The following is a 14,455-nucleotide window of genomic DNA, read 5'->3' as shown; positions in this document are numbered from 1 at the left end:
TTTAAGGATAAAAATAAGAAAAATGGAAGTTTATAAATGAAGGCTCGGTTTTGTAAAAAGATATTATAGTTGGGTAAAATCTAGGATAGTCGGTGGAATGGATAAATGAGCTTAAACGCCAGAAACGATTCAACACTAAAAAGTGTCACCCCGATTTCTATTCGGTTCAAGGTGGGATTGCGGAATTGTAGAAGGGTTGAACGCCACACCAAAGCAAGGTGATAAGTTCAAAAGAGAATGATAGACGCCACTAGCACGCTAGATAAGTCAGATCGAAACTCGTACGAATTTAGAGAGGAGAAAACTCACTCTTTGAACAAAGTTCATTCAAATGATCAAAAGTCAAAAGTCAAAAGTCCTTTACAAATGAAAGAAAACAAATATTTATAGGCACATAGATGACCATTCAAATTTGGCATCTAGGTGTTCACACAATAATAAAAACGTTCACACTAATGTATTAAAATAGTTCATAAATTCGGCAGATTCATGCACTAGCTGAATGGACACTTTCTTCCCCCTTAGTTTGTGCATGAATGCTTAGTCATAAAGAAAGGCTTCAAGTGACTTGTATGTGCACCAAAAGGTTGCATTCATCTCCTTGGGACGTTCATGCACTTGTATGGACCATGTATCTTCATAATTAAACACTTTAATGGCATGTAAGTTCATAAATGGTAGCATGAACCTAGTAAATTCGTTCTCCCCTTTGTGCATGCACTTAATTCAATCAATGTGTTGAATTATTGAGTTAATTCCTTCCCTTGGACGTTCTTGAACCCATCCATGCATGTGTAGTAGCCTATAGGTCAATTCAAAGTGTGAACATGTTCAAGGAGCTCTATGGTCAACATAGAATTAGTTAGCAGCTACTTCTTGGCTGAATAAGTGCCTTGGAAAGTTAAGAGACAGCCACCATACATGCACTTAAGCCATTCATGCATTCTATCATCCCATGCATTTGATCCATTCATGGACTAGCCTTTAATGTCCATACATGCATTCGACACATGCATGAATTTGTAGAAACATTGCATCTAGCCGTACATGCACCAGCATTTAATACTTCTTCATTCATGAGTGTGGAATGCCCAAAAGAGATGTTTCTTCATTCATACATTGTACCGTCCAAAGGAATGTACCTACATGAAATTAACAAGTCATTAAGACATCTCATGAACACTCATAAATTCGGCATAATGTGAACACATTAATGTCATGCATTAATTCGGCTATGTGAACATAATCAATTTATATAATGACAATGATATATTAATAACAAATATTAATATAAGACAAGTTTAATGCTTAAATGAATATGTGCAAATTTTATTTAATGTATTACAGACAAAACCAAGTTTAAACTAAAATGAGCTAAGTTTTAGCTCGTGAGCTAAAGTTGAGCTGAGGCTAAACTCCTAAGCTGAAGTTGAGCTAAGGTTTAGCTCGTGAGCTAAATATGAGCTAGGAGTGAGCTCGGTTTAGCTCAGGCAAGTTGGATCGAGCTTGAATAAGCTGGATTTGAGCTAGACGGAGCTCGTGGAGCTGGAAACGAGCTGGGATCAGCTTGCCAACATGTCAATGCTCGGCTTGACAGACTTGCTCGATGAAGTTCGCGGGGCGTGCTCGTATCATCACTTAAAACCGAGTAGCACAAGTTGTCTAACATAATTTAAAACCTCATATTCTATCATAAAACACCAAAATACACAAATTTCACCTATGGGTATTTTTCCAAATATGAACTCTAGGTTGAATTATTGCTAGCATAAGCTAAATCGAGCTACCGGGATTTTAAAAACATAAAAATCATTTAAAACAGGGCTTGAAAATACTTACTATGAAGCTTGGAAGTTGAAGAAACCCTAGCTATGGAGAGAGGTAAGATTCGGCCAAGGCTTGATGTAGATGAACACATTTTGGCCTTAATTTCTCTTTTAATTAATTTTAATTACAAAATGACTAAAATACCCTTAATACCTTTCTTGAAAATTTTTATGTATAAGCCCATTTTTGTCAAAATTTTAGAAATTGGTCAAATTGCTATTTAAGACCTCCTTATTAATATTCCAAAGCAATTTCATACAAAAACTTCTAGAATACAAGTTTTGCAAATTATTCGATTTAGTCCCTAATTTCAACTTAAGCACTTTATGCATAGAATTTTGTCACGAAATTTTCACACAATTATGCAATCATACCATAAACCTCAAAATAATTATAAAATAATTATTTCTATCTCAGATTTGTGGTCACGAAACCACTATTCCGATTAGGCCGTAATTCGGGATATTACAACTCTTCCCCCTTAAAGGATTTTCGTCCTCGAAAATCTTACCAGTAAACAGGTGTGGGTATTGATTTCTCATAGTTTCCTCAGGTTCCCATGTAGTCTCTTCTACTCCATGCTTTTACCACAATACTTTCACGAGAGCGACACTTTTATTTCTTAGTTGCTTGACCTCTTGAGCTAAAATCTTAATCGGTTCTTCTTCGTAAGTCATATCCGGTCATAGCTCAATTTCTGTCGGTGAAATTATATGTGAAGAATCCGAACGATACCGACGTAGCATAGATACGTGGAACACATCATGCATCTTCTATAATTCAGATGGCAATGCTAGCCGATAAGCTACTGGTCCAACTTTTTCAATTATTTCATACGATCCAATAAAACACGGACTCAACTTGCCGTTCCGTCTGATCTAAGAACTTTCTTCCATGGAGACACTTTTAAAAATACTTTGTCACCAACTTGAAACTCGATTTCCTTTCGTTTCAAATCCGCATAAGATTTCTGTCTATCCGAATCAGCCTTCAAACAATCTCGAATCACTTTCACTTTTTCTTAGGTTTCTTTTATTAGATCAACTCCATAAATCTGATTTTCCTTGAGTTCAGTCCAATACAACGGTGTCCGACATTTACGACCATACAATGCTTTATAAGGTGCCATCTTCAAACTCGTCTGATAACTATTATTATAAGGAAATTCTACCAACGGTAAGTACCTTTCCCAACTACCTTGAAATTCCAATACACAACATCTGAGCATGTCTTCAAGAATCTGAATCACTCTCTCTGACTGTCCACAGTTTGTGGATGAAAGGCAGTACTGAAATTTAACTTCGTACCTAATGCCTCTTGCAACTTTTTCCAAAACCGCAAAATAAATCTCGGATCTCTATCTGAAATGATTGACAAAGGTATTTCGTGAAGTCTAACAATCTCACTGATATACAATTCAGCCAACTTATTAAGAGAATAATTCGTACGTACTGGAATAAAATGAGCCGATTTAGTCAGTCTGTCAACAATTACCCAGATGGCATCTTTCTTCCCTGGAGTTAACGGCAACCCTGATACAAAATCCATAGTAATCCGATCCCATTTCCATTCAGGAATCATGATAGACTGGAGTAGTCTCGAAGGTACTTGGTGTTCAGCTTTCACTTGTTGAAAAATTAAGCACTTTGATACAAACTCGGAGATATCTCTTTTCATTCCACTCCACCAATACATTTTCTTCAAGTCATTATACATTTTCGTACTGCCCGGGTGAACTGTTAAACAACCATTATGTGCTTCATGCAAAATCTTTTGAAACAATTCATCATTTTTTGGTACACAAATCCGGTTTTTAAACATCCAGCAACCATCAGAACCGATTCTGAAATTTGACCTCGTATCAACCTCACATTGTTTTCTTTTGGCTTGCAATTCTTCATCACTTTTCTGAGCTTCAAAAATCTCCCGTAAAAACATCGGTCTTGCTCTTAACTCTGCTAGAATCGAACCATCATCTGATACCTTTAACTGAGTATTCATAGCTCTCAAAGCAAATAGCAACTTTCTACTTAAGGCATCAACAACCACATTCGCTTTTCCCGGATGGTAGTCAATAACAAGCTCGTAATCTTTCAATAGCTCCAACCATCTTCGCTGTCTCAAATTCAAGTCTTTTTTGTGACATCAAGTACTTAAAACTTTTGTGGTCGGTATATACTCGACATTTTTCACTATACATATAATGTCACCAAATCTTCAAAGCAAACACTATAGCAGCCAATTCCAAATCATGAGTCAGATAATTCCTTTCGTGAGATTTTAACTGCCTCGAAGCATAAGCCACCACTTTTCCTTCTTGCATAAGTACACATCCTAAGCCATTTCGAGAAGCATCACTATACACCACAAATTCTTTACCTGATTCGGGTTGTACCAATACCGGTGCTTCAATTAATAACTTTTTCAATTTTTCAAAACTCTGTTGACATTCTTCCATCCACTCAAATTTAACGTCCTTTCGAAGTAGTCTAGTCATAGGAGCAGCAATTATAGAAAATCCATTTACAAATCGCCGATAATACCCAGCTAGCCCCAAGAAACTTCTAACCTCGATTACATTTTTCGGTGGTTTCCAATCAACAATGGCCGAAATTTTACTAGGATCGACCCGTATACCATCACTTGAAACAATGTGACCCAAAAATCCAACTTCCCGAAGCCAAAATTCACTTTTACTAAACTTAGCATATAACTGCTTAGTTCTCAAAGCTTGCAAAACTATCTTCAAGTGTTCGGCATGCGCTGTCTCATCTTTCGAATAAATTAAGATGTGAACTATAAATACCACAACAAATTTGTCCAAGTATGGCTGAAATATGCGATTCATCAAATCCATAAACACAGCAGGAGCGTTTATTAATCCAAATGGCATAACTAAAAATTCATAATGACTGTATCTTATTCTAAAAGCAGTTTTAGGCACATCCGACTCTTTTACTCACAGCTGGTAGTACCCAGATCTCAAGTCAATCTTTGAAAACCATGTCGCTCCTTTTAGCTAATCAAACAAATCATCAATTCTCGGCAACGGATACTTGTTCTTGATTGTCACCTTGTTTAATTGTCGATAGTCAACACACAATCTCATAGAACCATCCTTCTTTTTCAAAAATAACACGGGAGCACCCCAAGGTGAAAAACTCGGTCTCACAAAGCCTTTATCAATCAACTGTTGCAATTGCGATTTTAATTCTTTCAACTCTACTGCTGCCATTCTATACGGAGCAATCGAGATCAGAGCTGTTCCCAGTATCAACTCAATACCAAATTCTACTTCCCTGACTGGAGGCAAACTCGGCAACTCTTCTGGAAATACATCCGCGAATTCACACACAATCGGCATTGATTCAACTTTGTTTTCAATTTCTTTTGTATTAATTACATACACCAAATAAGCTTCATAACCCTTTCTCAAATATCTCTGAGCCGACATCAAAGAAATCACACTAGATAATGCTTCTGATTTGCCTGGTTCCACCGCAAAATTTTACCACTTTCACACTTTAATTCTATAATCTTTTCTTTGCAATTTACTATAGCATCATGCAATGTCAACCAATCCATACCCAAAATAACATCAAATTCATCAAATGGCAACAACATCAAGTCAGCCAGAAAGTAATGACCCCGAATCATTAAAGGGTATTATTGCATACTTTATCAACTATCACACATTTGCCTAATGGATTCGACACTCTGATCATAAATTCTGTGTACTCAACAGGTATATTCATACTAGACACCAATTTCATGCACACATATGAATGAGTAGAATCGGGATCAATCAAAGCAATAACATTAACATCATAAAGAGAAAATATACCAGTAATCACGTCAGGTGATGAAGCATTTTCACGTGCCTTTATGGCATAAGTTCTAGCTGGAGCCCTTGCTTCAGGTTTAGCTGCAGAATCTCTAACTACATTCTTGCTGCTTGCTTCATTTCCAGCTTTTCTCGAATATCTTCCTCTCGAGTCTGCACCACTAGCTTTTACACTCTGAAATTTTTCTTTTTAACTCTCTCTGGGCAGTCTCTAATAAAATGATCCGGAGAACCACATCGAAAACATTCATTTGCACTACATGGGCCAAAATGATTTCTACCACACCGCTGGCACTCGGACTTAACAAATCTCGAATTCCCCACACTAGACACGGAAGTAGTCTGACATTTAAGACCCACATTTTGCTTCTTAGAATTTCCATATGATTGTCCCGCCGAAACCTAAGAATGAGGATTCATATTTCTAGATTTTCTAGATTGCTGTGAGAATGAACTGCTCGTCGATCTTTTCTTCCAATTTCTAGTCTCAGCCTCTACTTTTTTCTTCTCTTTAAGTAGTTCTTCAGCCTTGCAAGCCCGATCAACAAGTACTACCATTTCTTTTAATTCAAGAATCCCGAAAAATACTTTGATGTTTTCATTGAGTCCGTCTTCAAATCGTCTGCACATTTTAGCCTCTGTAGGAACATATTCTCTAGCATACTTACTCAACCTGATGGACTCCCTTTCGTATTCAGTAACTGTCATGTTGCTCTGCTTCAACTCAAGAAACTCTTTACGCTTCTAATCAACAAATCTTTCACTGATGTATTTCTTCCGAAATTCTTCTTGAAAGAACTCCCAAGTTACTTTCTCTTTCGGTACTACTGAAAACAATGTCTTCCACCAATGATAAGCTGAATCCCTCAACAATGATATAGCACATTTTAAGCATTCCTCAGGTGTACAAGACAATTCTTCAAATACCCGAATAGAGTTCTCAAGCCAAAACTCTGCTTTCTCGGCATCATCATCAACATTTTCCCTGAATTCTTTAGCCCCTTGCTTATGGATTCTGTCAACTAGAGTTCTGTGAAATTTCATCAGATCTAACCTTGAGGCACCGGGGGTACAGGTTGAGGAATCGGGGGAGGTGGGGGAGGTTGTGTATTTGGGTTTGTACGAACGAACTCAGTGTACCAGGCATTCATCATCTGGAGAAAGGCTTCCCGAGCCCCTTCTCCTCCTCCTTGACCAATAGTAGAAGGTGGATTTTCAGTCGGCACAGCCCCTTCAACCGAAGCTGGTGTATTACTCTCTACATCATCAGCCACAGCTGGATCGGGATCCATTTACTATAAAAAAATCATCTAAAAGGTCAGAAATCGTCACACTATCTCAATATATATATGGCAAGTTTAGCAAAACCCGTACATACAACACGTTAGTCCTAGAACCGACTAAACCTGCTTTGATACCATCAAATGTAACGCCCTCACACCCGAGATCGTCGCCAGAGTCGAGCTTGAGGTGTTACTAAACTTAATTTATCACTTAAAGAATTTTAAATCATTTATTCCAACTTTAACAATAAACTGTCAATCTGTGACATAGTAGCTTAAAAATTCATATCTTGAGTTCCAAAACTCAAAATTAATATCCATAAATTTTTCCTGAAACTAGACTCATATATCTATCTACTAATTTTTTTCTAGAATTTTTGGTCGGGCCAATTAGTACAGTTTATTAGTTAAATTTTACCCTATTTCACCATTCGACTGCTTTGACCCATGTTCACTACAAACCACTTTTCTCTTTGTACAGAACTCAGAAGACTATGCTATTTATTTCTATTAAAACTAGACTAAATAAGGAATCTGTACATGTAAATAATTACATCTAATTATTTTTTGTACAATTTTTGGTGAATTTTCAAATTTATAATAGGGGACTCAGAAATCGCTCTAGACCTATTTCACAAAAACTTAAATATCTTATAAAATATAACTTATTTACCTATTTTGTTTCATTCATATGAAAATAGACTCATCAAGCTTTGATTTCATAACTTATTCATCTTTTAATTCCATTTCTTACTATTTTTAGTGATTTTTCAAATTCACGTCATTGCTGCTATTTGATTTTGTTTTGTGGCCAATTTTACCTTTCTAAGGATTTTCATGGTTTAGCTAAGACATAAAGCATACATGTTATCATATATAAACTTGATTATCCATTCCAATAGCTAATCATTTACAAACCCTTTTCTTACTAAACCATTACCATATCATAAGATCATTTACACAAAGTGAGTATAGTGCTATACATGCCACATTCAAAATATACAAGCCATTTTACCAATTTAGGTCTTCGGATAGTGTGAATGAGCCTTCGACCTATCCCGATACTCAAGCCAGCTTGTCAAAACTACAATGAATGAAAAGGAGGGAGTAAGTATAAATGCTTAGTAAGTCCACATGCAAATAACAAATAACTTAACAAAGCAATTATACCAACCAACATTAGCATAATATCACCAAAACATATATCACATTTCTATACATCATTCATTATCTTACCATATTATTGTTGTCATATCAAGTCTCAGCCCGAGGGTTAAGTACATACCTGTCCAAAGTGCCCATTCCACAACACTTACCAATACGTCACTTGCATCTTGAGTATTCTTCCATTTCACTAGAATTTTACCCGTTGAACACATCGGAATATAACTCAGATACATGGAAAGTTTGCACATAAGTGCCACTTATGTAGCCAAGCTACCATGTAACCCTTCCATAAGCGAACTCGGACTCAACTCAACGAGCTCAGGCATTCGCATCCATAAGTGAACTCGGACTCAACTCAACAAGCTCGGATGCCTAGTTACATTTCACGAACTCGAACTCAACTCAATAAGCTCAGACATTAACATCCATAAGTGAAATCAGACTCAACTCAACGAGCTCGGATGCCCAAATATCCTAGTCTATTCCTAAGGTTCAACGGGACTTTCCTTGTCTATACTCCTTTACCATTCTCCTTGGAATACCAATGGCGATACTTCGATAGTCTTTCACATTTTTCACAAAGCATAATATTTCATGGTAATAAATATCATATCATATAAATAACATTAAATCACTTAAAATAAAATTTATGTTACTTTATTTACACATGAACTTACCTCGATACAAAATTTTAGCAATCGAGCCTATGCCTCGTAAACTTTGTTTTTCCCTCGATCACGACTTGAATCTTGTTTTGCTTGATCTATAATACCAAATTAATTTATTTAATACATACATTCATCAAAACAGCCCCTAATACAAACTTTGGCAAAATTACCATTTTGCCCTTAAACTTTCACATATTTACAATTTTGCCCCAAGGCTCGTAAATTAAACCTCATCCTATTTTCTTATGTTTTATGACATGCTGATCATTTTTCCCTTCTATAGCAACATCAAATTCACACTCTAACATGTACTTATGAATATTAGGTATTTTTACCGATTAAGCCCTTTTACTCGTTTTCACTTAAAACCGAGTAGCACAAGTTGTCTAACATAATTTAAAACCTCATATTCTATCATAAAACACCAAAATACACAAATTTCACCTATGGGTATTTTTCCAAATATGAACCCTAGGTTGAATTATTGCTAGCATAAGCTAAATCCAGCTACTGGGATTTTAAAAACATAAAAATCATTAAAAACGGGGCTTGAAATCACTTACTATGAAGCTTGGAAGTTGAAGAAACCCTATCTATGGAGAGAGGTAAGATTTGGCCAAGGCTTGACGAAGATGAACACATTTTGGCCTTAATTTCTCTTTTAATTAATTTTAATTACAAAATGACTAAAATACCCTTAATACCTTTCTTTGAAAATTTTCATGTATAAGCCCATTTTTGTCCAAAATTTTAGAAATTGGTCAAATTGCTATTTAAGACCTCATTATTAATATTCCAAAGCAATTTCATACAAAAAACTTCTAGAATACAAGTTTTGCAAATTATTCGATTTAGTCCCTAATTTCAACTTAAGCACTTTATGCATAGAATTTTGTCACGAAACTTTCACACAATTATGCAATCATACCAAACCTCAAAATAATTATAAAATAATTATTTTTATCTCGTATTTGTGGTCACGAAACTACTATTCCAATTAGGCCCTAATTTAGGATATTACAGTGGAAGGGTAAATTCTTGTTATTAAGCGAAGTTTGAGCCTCCAAAGCACGAAAATGAACAGCAGTGAGAACATATTTCACATTTGATACCATGTCCAAGGCAAGCTGTGTAGCATGATAATTGACCGAGATATCTATACGAATGTTGCTAGCAGCATGTTGGTGGAAAAACTTGATCTAGCAATCACCAAACATCCGAGACTATCTGATGTATGCACGCCCGGGGCTCCCTTAAGTGCATATCAAGATTCAATCGAGCTACCTAAAGCACCCATAACTCGAGCTCATGCTAAACATTTCCTAGAAGCTGTTTTAGCTTCTACTGCAAAACCTTAGTTCGAAACAAGGGCCAATGCTCACAAAATCAGCTCGAAGCAACTATCCAAAGAACCCGTGCATTGTTGGCAAGCTGATCCTAGCTCATTTCCAACTCCTTGAGCTCCGTCCAGCTCAACTCAGCTCATTTGAGCTTGTTTCAACTCGTTTGAGCTTAACCGAGCTTACTTTCAGCTCGTTTTTTATTTCAATAAATTAAACTAAGTTTTAGTTTTATACTAATTAGTTTGCTACAGCTTAATAACGAAAATCCTAGCTTAAATAAGTTCATTAAATGTTTTCATTTAGTTTGAGCTAGCTGAATTAATAAGCTAGTTAATTTTAATTTAATTTGTCCTAATTAGTTAAGTTGTTGATGTGATCCCGGTCGCATCATGTTTTGATACATCTCGACGACATCGAGATTGGCCTAAACTCGAGGGGCCCAAATGCAAAATGAGACCTTTAAATTCATTTATGTTGTTGGAATAAGAACTTGATTTATTTTAGTTACTTTAGTCTTTAATTATGTCTTGTTTATTAAATACATATTTTAATTATGACATGCATTATGTGTTCTGCATTTAATAAAGTCATGCATTATGTGACTCCCATGTTAGTTTAAGTCAGCTTCATTAAATTAAGTCTTGCATTAAGTAACTCATTTGTTCATTTAGTTTGCATTTTAAACCATGCATTTAAGCATCTTAGTTTAATAAATGAGTTGCTGGACATTTATTCAACTCATCTTAGGTTAATTAATAAGTGTTTTTGTTGAACTTTATTTAATAAGTGTTGCTCTTAATTAATCTAGTTCCTAGGAATATTTATTGATGCATGAGTTAAAGTTCATTTAATAATGCTTCTTTTAATTAAACTAGTTGCTGAAATAAATGATGCATAAGTGTTAGTTCATTTATTTAAGTTAGTTGTTAATTTGTTTTAAGCTTAATAATTGAATAAATGTGTAGGTTGCATGTGTTAATTGCAGGTGACTTTCCAGCTCACATCACATTTAAAGGCTGTTATGCATTCAATAAGGTGACTTTTCAAGAGATTTCAGTTACAAAAGAAGGGGCTATTACAAAGAGGCTTTATACATCATTAAGAAGTTATTTTATCAATTAAAGGAGAGCATTATTCTTCTTTAAATTGGGCAGCATCTTTGTTTCATCTTCCATAACAGTTTGCTTCATGAGTAATGATACAACCACACCTCCCGAGTTGTCGGATGCCAATGAAGATCCTCTCGAATTGGCCGTAGGACTCACCCGAGCTCGAGCAAAGAGATTCAAAGACGCAACAACAGCCTTAGTTGATAGAGTTTGGGGTGAAACCGTTGCTGGACTTCTTGAAAGCTCTTGGACCAGCAAGCCAAGCAAACCATGCATACTCCTTCAAGCTCAAATCAGCTCAACTTCAACTTAACTTAGCTCAACGAGCTCGTTTCAGCTCATTTCATTATTGCGTTTATTATGCTAGAATAAATCATTTAAGTTGCTGTTAGTTTTATTAGTTATTTGTTTTAATAATTAATTTGTCATAATCTGGACATGTTTTAATTATGTTCTAAATTAAGTACTTAATTAATTAGGACCAATTAAATATGTCTTAACTATTACAAAGATTAATTATGTCCAGCCTAATTTATGGTGCAAGATTTATTTGTCTATGTTGCCGAATTTAATGTGTCTAAAAGGGATTTAATTTGCTGAATTAAATGTTGTAGGTACATTACCCCTTGGACGGCATAGGTGCATGGATGATTTAAAATTGGTGTGTTGATCTTTGGTGTTCCCTAAGTGACCTTTCAGCCAAACCTTACAACTCTTTAAGAAGACCGATTGGCTGCCCAAGACAAAATTAAGGCTGTTCACACCCACCCGATTATTCCTTTCACACCAAGGGCTGTTCGGTTTTGTTTGTTCACACATGTGTGGCTGTTCAAATCGGTTTGTTCACATTCTAAGACTATTGAAGTGCTCTAGACAGCTCCTTAATCACATGAACATTCGGCTGAATCAAGCAGCAACATTAATTCCAAATTCAAGCATTTGGTCGAACCTATTGAGCTCCCAAACAATTCATTCAATTTTTCTATTGAATCAAGGCATCTAGAAGCCGCCCCTTACCGTTCTCCATGCACAAGAAACTTCAAGGAAGCTTCATCAAAAAAATTCTAGAATTTTCAGCAACCATTTAGCTATCTTAAGAGCCTATTCGGCTATCCCTTGCATTCACTATAAATTGTGGCTTGTGTTACTTTGAAAAAAACTTTTGAGACTTTTGTTAATGTTATGCTGCCGAATTTGTTAGGCAAAACTTTTTTCTCAAATTTCGTTCAAAGATTTGATTGGCTTCTTAGCGTCTAGTGTGTCAACCGTTGTTCTTTGTCGAAACCGAACTTATCACTACTCGTAGTGTGGCGTTCAAACATACCGAGGTTCCTATCTTGTTAGATAGTGGGTCGAGGTTTTTCATTTACCAATTCCAAACCGAACTAAAAGAGCTTATAAACAACGGGTCGATACCAAATCGGTATTGGTTCTTGTTTGCACTTTTTGTTCAACCCCATTTCTCCATTTACCAATTGTACCTAAACCGACTATTCCATTCAAACCATTTCTTAATACCATTTCATTCTTACCTTTCATTCCATTACGTCCTTTTCTTTAATTCCCCTTTACCTAATTGAACCAATTCATTCATCCATACCTATTCAGACTCCAAACCTGAACTTTCAAATTCTTCTTACCTATTCTAATTCGAACCCAAAACCAATATCCTTCCTTCCTTTATCCGACCTTTTCAATTAAACCTAACGTAACTTCTTGTTGACGATCGGGCACACTAATACGACTCGACTCTTCTGAGGCAGATCGTATCAAGTAATCACTACATGCATTCAATTTTCCATCAAAGAAGCTGCTAACTATTCAGCTAACCAAAGGACACTTCAAGAGTCACTTTTCAAGATTCAAGGTCAATTATGTAGCTGAATTGAAGTGTATTAAATGGTGGAGTTATTTAGTTCAAGAATTCTAAGAGACTTGAGCTTTATTTCAGCTTTTAAGATATGACCATTCAGCTAGCCTTTTCCTAGCCTTATAAATATGTGTGTAATCAGCCTTTTGAGGGAGAACTTTTTGGACATTTTGTTAATGTTATGCTGCCAAATTTGTGAGGCAAACTTTTCTCTATTTTTGTTCTAGGATTCGTTGGCTACCTAGTGTTCTAGTTGAGTCATCCGCTTTGTTTTTCGAAAATCGAACTTATCACTACTCGTAGTGTGGCGTTCAAACATACCAAGGTTCCTACTTTGCTAAGTAGTGGGTCGAGGTTCTCATATTCTCCATCCGACCACCCTGAAAACTTATAAACATTTGGGTCAATATTTTCTAATACTAGTTCGTGTTTGTTTTTGAGATCATTTTCATTCCATTCTGTTTCATCCTTTCATTTCATCATAATCAAACCATCAATTCACTTCACATTCATTGTTTGTTATCCAATTACTATATTTATCTCCATCCTTTATTTTTTTCTATAACCGAATCTACAAAAACTTCATATCCATAAACCCATCTTTGAACCTTTTTTTTACATAACTTCTGCCATTATTTACTTAAAACATCCTCTGAACAAATCGAACAATACTTCTTCGTAGACGATCGGGTAAACTCACATACGACTCGACTCACCTCGAGGCGGATCGTATCAGTTGTTATTTAAGTTGTTAGTTGCTGTTTAATTATGATTAAATGATATAATTAAATGTGTTCATGTCTTTGAAGGTTCAGCCGATTATGGAGGTACATTAAAAGCTAGGTGCATGTACGAACAAGTTCAATGCATTGGGAAATTCATGCATGTTTCGGTTCAATGTTTGGAGGAATTAAGTTCATGTTCATGGATGGCTTGGATACATGTATATGGATTAATGCCATACATTACCACTTGGATGATACAATGAATCCATGAAGATACATTCACTTTGGACATCACACATGCATGAACAGAAAGCATTTAATGAATGTTCATGTACGGCCATATTCAAGTCCCCCTTCTAGTTCCATGCACGGCCAAATGTATGTGGATGAACCATTGGTGTTCCTAAGTGCGCTGCAAATTAATTTCGAAATTCAATTCATGAAGCCTAAGAGAATATGCATGGACAGCAAGCTACAACGAATGGGAGAATGCATCTAATTCTTGATACATGAATCGTTTGCTACCCAAATGACTTCCCTAGGTGTCTATTCGGCCAAAAGACACTTCTTTAATGCTCCAATCAATCCATGGACGAATTTAGACAAGCTATTGAGCTGC

This window comes from Gossypium hirsutum, chromosome A04 (genome assembly GCF_007990345.1).
Source record: "Gossypium hirsutum isolate 1008001.06 chromosome A04, Gossypium_hirsutum_v2.1, whole genome shotgun sequence".
Classification (NCBI taxonomy): domain Eukaryota; kingdom Viridiplantae; phylum Streptophyta; class Magnoliopsida; order Malvales; family Malvaceae; genus Gossypium; species Gossypium hirsutum.
This window is presented reverse-complemented; position numbering follows the sequence as displayed.